At 34.6% G+C, this 8,649-nt stretch overlaps 1 protein-coding gene across 5 annotated transcripts in view; it reads right to left on the bottom strand.

The window, feature by feature from the left end:
• PCSK5 (proprotein convertase subtilisin/kexin type 5) overlaps nucleotides 1-8,649 on the bottom strand; it is a 396,723-nt gene that overhangs the window by 295,932 nt on the left and 92,142 nt on the right. The window lies entirely within an intron of this gene.

Here is an 8,649-nt window from a genome sequence, read left to right as displayed (position 1 = left end):
AAAAAAAAAAAAGCAAAACAAAATCATTTTTGCGTTTGAAATAAAAATTCAAAAGCAAAAAATTTCTTAAGACAAAAACCCCATAGTAATAAAGAGTGTGATACATGCTATTACTGTGATGTAGCCACAGGAAAAATAAATAAATCTATTTATACTGCAAAGCAAAAACAATTTCACCTCAGACAATCAACAAAATCAATTCAGATAGCTACTAAAAAGTATACTTTAATATTGTTTCTTTTAGACCGAGTAAAAATAATTGTCTGAATCTACTTGACATTTTTGCTTTCATTGTCCACTTGCAGATGTATAGCTAGTACAAAATATACAAAGTTTCATGCAAGAAAAAATGAAATGTTTTGCTTGAACAGGGCAATAATATATCTAGAACTACTACTGTGGCAAATAGTAGATGCTTCAGAAAAGATGAAGGATTCCATAATGCATTTGATTAGCTACTCAATAAAGGAACCTACAGAGCAGATTGCCTCTTCAACCTGTTGAGATTCTCTCCATACCCTGAAGTACAATGAGCAAGAAAACAAAGTAATTTTTATCCTACACTAGCAAGCATAATTGCAAGTGTTTTTCTTATAAATAAAAAAATGTCGAATCCTTTCAAGACTCTAACTAAGCAATTTGCTTTAATAGCATCTTACAGAATTTCTTCTGTCAGAGAAAAATAATAATTCAGAAAAGCATGGCTATCTAAAACATAGTGGCACATATTCGTTTATAGAATATGGACAATAAACTTTCTCTATAGTAACTCTCTGTACTAACTCTTATAATGGTATATTCAGGGTAAACTGGAACATGGCTCCTGTAACCCAAGTCACATTTTTTTTTCATCCACTAATGAAAGGAATAATGTTAACACAATTAAACTCAACACTAGTGTTGCAGCTTTCCCCGCCACATTCCCCAGGATTATACACATATTTTAAAAGTTTCCCAAGCATCTGCTGTCTTTTCCATCTATCTAATTAGCAAGCTCTTCATGGGTAACTAATATAATTACTTCACAGACTATCATGGTCCAAAACATCCCTATTCTAACAGTGGTATGTTTCCACCTATGATTTAGGATACGGCTTTCCAAAGTAGAAAAAGTAAAGAAAATGTCGAAGGATGCTGGAGTTGCAGAGATCTGAATAGCTGCTCAGTCGGCAAGGCAGAAAGACCTACCCCTTTCCATTTCATTCTCCAATACCTTGTTATCAGTAGATGGAAAGAAAGGGCACAGTGAACAATAAAGTGACAGCATTATATGCAAAAGACTCAATAAAACAAAAAATAACACTTTCATTAAAAAGATGGGTTCGATCTACAAATTGCTGATGTTAATTTCTCGTGAGAAGGAGTTTGTGTTAGGAGGTTTTCAATTGCAAGGAAAAGAAAATCCAATGATCAATAGTCAGAAAGAGCAGTTATCACTCAAGAAATCAGGAAGTAGGTGACTCCAAGTTTGGTGCAGCGCCTTCATGGCACCATTAAGGAAAAAGACTCTTTGTACCTTCTCAGTCACCATGCTTAGCTGACCTTTGTCCTCTGAAAATGTCTCCTGGTTGCAAAATAACTGTCACGGCTCCCTATAATTATATCTCTCATATCCCAAGCAGAAAGAAAGGAGAAGTCACCAAAGGCATTTCCCTACAAGAGAAAAAAGGCCCTCTGCCAGAGCCGTCGGTCGATGCTTGCTTTACATACTTATACAAAAAATTATCTATTGTTTATTTAAAATTCAAATTTAACAGGGTGTCCTGTATTTTTATGTACTAAATCTGGCAACTTTTAGTACCACCAGTCTAACAGAAGGTAACTTTGTGGAATGATAACAATTTGTCTGTTATGGACTATGATATCTCCTAGTTTAACCAACTGCATCTGTTTCTTAGGGAAGAATTAAGATTGTTAGAGTAGGAATGCAAAGAGAAGGAAAGATGTAGTGCTTCATTTTCTTCACATTCATAATAGGCTCTGGAGAATCTAATCCTGGTTCCAACAGGAAAATGAAAACCGCCTAAATCTTAACCTGTCCATGCATCTTTTAAAAAAAAACCATATAGATCAAACAAGGAGAAAATGTTAAAATGTTGACAACATATCCACACCATAACTAGGACAAAAAAAAATACAATGAACCGCAAATTACACACAAATAGGAGAAAAACACTCATCTATCAGGAACAGCATTGGGTTGCACTCTAGAGCAGGAAGTTAGGCAGACTGAGCAGAGAAGTAAAGAGGGAGCAGAATCCTGATGGTGGTAGAACAAATAAAGAGAAAGCTCCATCTTCAGGGAGGTACTGAGAACACATCTAAGAACTGGACAGAGCTCAAAGTGCAAAGGAGCAGAGACAGCAGTCATAGGAAGGTACCATTTCTAGGGGGAGAGGGAGCAACTTGGAAGTGGCACTCCTTGAAGACTTGATGAAGGAGAAAGGGAAAAGATGAAAAAATAAAGTTAAAAAAGAAAGAAAATGCAAAATAAGGAAAAAGAGAATCGCAAAATCAGAAGACCAACTACCCTCCCCTTACTCCTCCAAAAACATTTACAAAAACAAATGAACTTTACTATACCAAACCAGTACACTCTAGAGCTATAAAACTTAATAAGTCATCCAAACTCCCACATCTTTCTACATACAACTGCTATTAATGGTCTAAGAAAATAAAACATTTCAAAATGAATGGAAATCAGTAGACGAATATCCATTCAACGTTTCTATTAAGAACAAATATAAAATGAATCAAAATATTTCAGCTTATAGAAATTCTGCTCGAAAATCTGCAAAAAACCAACTGTAACACAACACATATACCTAAATGAAGTACACTAAAATAGAACCTGTAGATATGAAAATAAAGCTCAAATTAAAAATATTTAAACATATATGGACACACAAAAAAATTATGTAAAGCTAGGGTTGACTAAACACTGGAAATAAATCAAAAACCAAATTACATTAGAAATAAAAACTAACTTACATGTCCAAGAGAGAACTGATTCAATTGAAAATATAATCAAGAGCACGGAGGAAAGGCATAAATATATAAAAAGGACAAAAAACGAAGTAGAGGTCAAAAGGATCCCACAGCAAGTAACTAATAAAGAAAAAAGGCAAAGGAGATCCAATATGCTCAACACAGTGTCAATTTTTAACAGTACAAAGTCCTCACTTAGCAACATTGATAGGTTCTGCGACGTTAAGTGAAATGACGTAAAGTGACATGACGAATAATGAAACCAGTTTTACCATTGACTAATTGACATAAATAAGAGTTAAGTTTCTTGGAATCACATTAATGTTATAATAAAACAACACTGAACAAAATGTCATTCAAAGACCTAATGTACATTTTAAAGGAAAAATGTCCCCTGGGCCTCTGGACTAAAACTAAAACAAAAGAAGTCATTTACATGTTGAGAAATATCAACTAAGGTATCCTTCAAGTATCAAAACTATAGGAAATATTTTATACAATTAAGAACTCAGAGAATACTGCACTTGCAAGTCCTTTTTAAGCAGTCTTACAGAGGATGTGCTTCTTCCCACGAAGATATGACTGGCAAAAGAACAGTGAGCACAAAATATATTTAATTGTAAATCTAAGAATAAAACAAAGGTGGGAACAAGGGTGGAAGAAGAGTAAGTACATGTTATGTGTTCTGACAAAATAGGAATAATAGCCTTAAAATGGAAGGAGAAAAGAAATGGAAATGGTAAAATAGAATGACCTGATGAACAGTTGGATAGGTAAAAGTCAAAGGACATTGTTTAAAGCTGATAAACCAAATATAAAAACCTAAGTGAGAAAAAAGGAACTGAGAGGATATAAAAGTCATTGTAATATACTCTAAAATATAAGATGAGCCTCCCCAAAAGTCAAAAGAAATGATTTTAAAACAGCAAAAACAAACCACATAGTGAAACACAGTAAAAGTAATACAAATCATAAGCCATGCATAAACACACACATGTAGAAAATTATATGACAGAGTTAAGACTTTTTGGTCATATCTATAAATGTAAATGAGCCTAAATCTCTCCACTAAAAAAAAAAAATGCCTTAAAATTGAATAATAAGTAAGACTCGAACTCCTAATAAAGTAATTCAAATGTCCAAGAAAAAAGGATTAGGGTAATGTAAATGATAGAAAAGCCCGCATTATGATTCTGGTATCAGATAAAATACACAGAAATAACATTTTTCACCTATGAAACTAGCCAAAATTCAAGAAGTGACAACATGAGAAGGGGAGAGGAACAGGCCCTCTCAAACATGGTTTGATGGGAATGAAAACTGTTCTTGCCTGTGTTCAGTGAGAGTTAGGCACAATCCAATAAAAAAAAAAATTTGCTTCTACCTTCTGTTGAGCAATTCAACGGCTAGAAATTTATTCTGAAAATATATGCACCAGGTTACTCGGTATGAAGTTATTTGTAAAAACAAAATATTGGAAGCAATGTAATGACACATTCATCAGATGTCTAAATAAATTTGGCAACTCTCTCACAACGACCGTAAAAAAAAGAATAAAGGTCTCCATGAACCAATATGAAGTGATTTCCAAGGTCTATTAAGCAAGAAAAGCAAAAAGGAAAAAAATGCATTTATAGTATTCTATACATTTTATTTTGAACCATACATTTTACATATTCCAAACTAAAATTAAATTAATAAAATTAAAAATATAAAGATGAGGGAGGGAGCTCTAAAAGTGGACAGAACAGAAACAAATTAACTATTAACCTGTGTATTAAATAATATAATCAAAGAGGGAAAAAAGTATTCAAACATTTGATTCAAGTATTCTGACTGTATTACCTCAAGGAGATCAAGTCTAAGAACAAAAAGAAATCTTGAATTTTATATAAGTAAGTTTGTTGTTGGTAGTGATATCGGCATATTAATTCCACTACTCTTTTGTGTGTATGGTAGTAAATTTATTGATATTGATGAGAACTATTATGCTCACTGTCGGAGGGAGAATATAGAATTATGAAATGGGTTAAGAGGAAGAAGCTGGGCTATTGGATTGGAATGGGAGGTGCCACTACAAACTCCAGCTATGTAACCTAGGCTCTGCCCACTGAAAGGGGCCTAGAACCTAGGACACCCTTACCACCAAAATCTTGACTTTTAAATATCACTCCTCAATGAAAGAAATCATCTACTTGGAGAAATGGCTATTTCTAGGTATGAAGCAGAGAAAATACAAGGTGAACATTTGTTGTACCATAAAGGAGAAAGTGCTGAACATGACTGGAGACTTCTCAAAAGGACACAGGAGTCAGCCTGAAAGGTCGCCTACTCATCAAACTTGGGACAATTTAAGAACCAAGAAGGCATAATGTAAGTAATGAGTCATTGCATTTGAAAAGAATCCATGAGCCATAATGATATTTAAAAGGAAGAAGAGTGAAGAGGAGATTACAGAATTAGAAAATTATCTTGCAACCACTGATCTAATGGTTAACTTAGGAATCATCTATAGATGCCAAAATCTTGGGGAAAATTTGACAGGGAATATGAAATTCGTAAGTCTCAAAATATTACCTCTAAAATTTCTTATTAACTCAAAAGACAAAATGTACCTTTATATTGGAGAAATTTAGTAGATACCCCAACCAACAAAGTAAATAAATTTAACATCACCAATGGGACTTCTAACATGCTACCTCCTGATATGAAGCACTGAAAAGAGTACAAACTCACCTGGGTAGCTTTTGTATCAAAAATGTTTGATCCCTCCTATAGTTCTGAAAAAAATCACCAAACAAATCCAAATTGTGAGCTATTCTACAAACCACCAGCCTGGACTCACTGAAATCAACATAAAGACCACTCTCTACCATTCCCAACTCCCACTCCCAATACCCGTAAAAAGTAGGGGAATTCTTCTAGATTAAAGGAGATAACACAGTGGAATGAATAATGGCAACGTATGAATCTGAATCAAAAGGGATAGGTCTGTAAAAATATTTTTGTGTCAACTGGAGAAATCTGAATATAGACAGTAAATTGGATAAGATCACTATTAACTTTGTTAGAAGTCAGAATGGTATTATGGTGATAAAGGAGAATATTCTTAGGAGAGCCATCTTAAAATATTTAGGGATGCATTTTTACAGTGTCTGCAACTTACTTTCAAAATTCAAAGAGAAAAAGTGTGAGTGTGTGTGTGTATGTCTGTGTGTGTATGTCTGTGTGTGTGTTTGTATGTAAAGAGAGATATTAACTTTTGGTAAATTCAGGTTAATAAAATGTATGTGTTCTTACAATTCTTTTAACTTTTCTGTAGATTTTAAATTTATCAAAACCAAACACTGGGGAGAAAATATTCCAGGCACAGCTGAAAAAAAATTATCAAAGGGTTAGGTCCCAAAGGGCACAGGGCATAGAGCTCATGCCAGAATGACAGACTTCAAGATGATCCGGGAGAGAAGTTGGCATCTGGCAGCACCAGGAGCCAAGTGGAAGTCACGTCAGTGCCCTGCCCTTCAGACCACCCGCTGCCCTTTGGACATTATGCCCTTGCTGAGACAGCATGCCAGCTCTCTCTTCTTTAAAGCCATCTGGTGAGGGCTTTTTTAAATCTAAAGCTGTCTTTACTCTGCCCATGGAAAACATGTGACAAAGATGCCCCAATGATCCACACCCCAAGATTTCTGATGAGGTGGCTCGCACTTCTCTGTGAACTCTTAATTACTCTCTCTTTAAATCATTTTGTCCCAAGGGTATACAACATGACAGATGAGGCTCAGTAGTCAAAAAAACAGAATAGAGAAGGAGGTGAGGAGAGATAAAAAAGAAAGTATACCCCCTCACCCCCATTTTTTCTCAGAATATCAAAGCAAGGGCTCCTATTTTTCAGTTAGATGTGAACTAGGAACTACTGACCACTATCTTGCACCCACAGGCAGAAAGCTTATTTGAGAATGAAATCAACAATTTAGAGAGATCAGAGCTACACTGGGTGGCAGTAAGAACTGGGCTCCTGGAGACTTGCTTTGCTGTCTTGATCAAGCAAGGCATGCCAATCTGGACTTACGTGAGCCAATAAATTCCCTCACTCCTCCCACTATTTTTTTTTCTTTCCCCCGGTTTTGATTGAAGTTTCTGGTCACTTAAAACTCAAACAATCTCAGTTGAAACAATATTCCATTTAAAATAATTATTTTACAAATAAATTAGGGAAACAACTATTTGCTTACATTTACATACCTCTCTCATCAATTCAAAAAGCATTTTAGGACAATAAAGGCTCTGAGAAGTCCTGTAGCAAAATCTTTTTAAGCTTGTTCAAACCAGTATGTACCAAGCCACTTAACTTTGGAGATGCCTATTAACAATCCTTAGAAGTAGTGTTCCATGAAAAACAAATTTTTGGTATAACTGTGGAAATCATTCATTTGCCTGCAAAGAAATACTGTCACACATCATCACTTGATTTCAGTATCACTTACGTTCCACATTAGGAATTTGAGCTCCAGGTAAGTCAAACCAGAGATTATAACTCAATATCAAAAAGTTTAAATATACTTGCAGGGGTCTCACAGGAGTTTTGTGCGAGCCTATTCTACAGTTAGAAATTACAGAAAGTTAGCTATTTCCCAGCTTGCCTATGACCTGGCTAGTGAGCAGAGTATGCAACATTTTTGTATTTGTGTCTCCAGCAGGGTGAATTATGCGGGATATATAGGAGCTCGGTAAATGTTGTTGAATGAATAAAATCATTACCAATTTACTTTTTCCTATGCTAATTACATTTCTTGTTGCTTTCCTTCATTTTCCCTTCCGCTACACATTGAATTAATACTTTATTGAGCAGTCAGTGGTACCTCCTAGTTCTTAAGTCCAGGGAGGATAGAACTAATTCAGTGCTCATTAGTATATACAACTAGTTTAAATGATTTGTTCACTGCACATTCCCTTTTACTTGTCCAGAATAAATCAGGTTTGATCATTACAGAGCTCTTTAATCTTTCATTTTCTTGGACAAACCTCTACAATTAGAAATGTTTCTAGTCCTGTTTTACCTCATCTTTCAAACTAATAAAGAATGACAAGTTTTAACACACTTTTCCAAAGTAGGCACATTAAGGGAAATAATTATATGCTACTGTGGAGTTAATTTCATCCCTTAAACAGAATATTAATTTCTGGGCATCAGGTTGTTGAAACAGATGGTTTTGCTCCTCTCCATCTATTGCCTGGACAAGCCAAAGCAATGCATGTCCTTGTAATATTTTCTATCCTTCCAATGAGTGTGGAATGTGAAATAAACTAAAATATGTTGATAGAAAGAACAACTATGATGGAAGAATAGACTTAAAACCATGTAATATGTAATATAAAGATTTTCATTTTTAAAGAACTGAGGACGGTTAATCTTGAGAAGATTCTAGGGCAGCATGAGAGCCATTTAAAAATGTTTGTAGAAAGAGAAATATTTCAAAGTAATTTCAAACAAATAATTTGACTATGTGACATGTGTGGGACATATTTTTTAGGACAAAAAGAACTATAAACAATTGAAACTGCAGTTATCATAGTGCTGGTGGTAGTATTGTTATTATGAGATAGTGTTACGTATAGTGTGAAATAAACCAATGAGAAATTTTGTTGGTGTCATTGAGA

This window comes from Pteropus medius, unplaced genomic scaffold (assembly GCF_902729225.1).
Source record: "Pteropus medius unplaced genomic scaffold, Ma_sr-lr_union100, whole genome shotgun sequence".
Classification (NCBI taxonomy): domain Eukaryota; kingdom Metazoa; phylum Chordata; class Mammalia; order Chiroptera; family Pteropodidae; genus Pteropus; species Pteropus medius.
The sequence above is the reverse complement of the archived record's forward strand: the minus strand, read 5'-3'. Positions and strand labels throughout refer to the sequence as shown.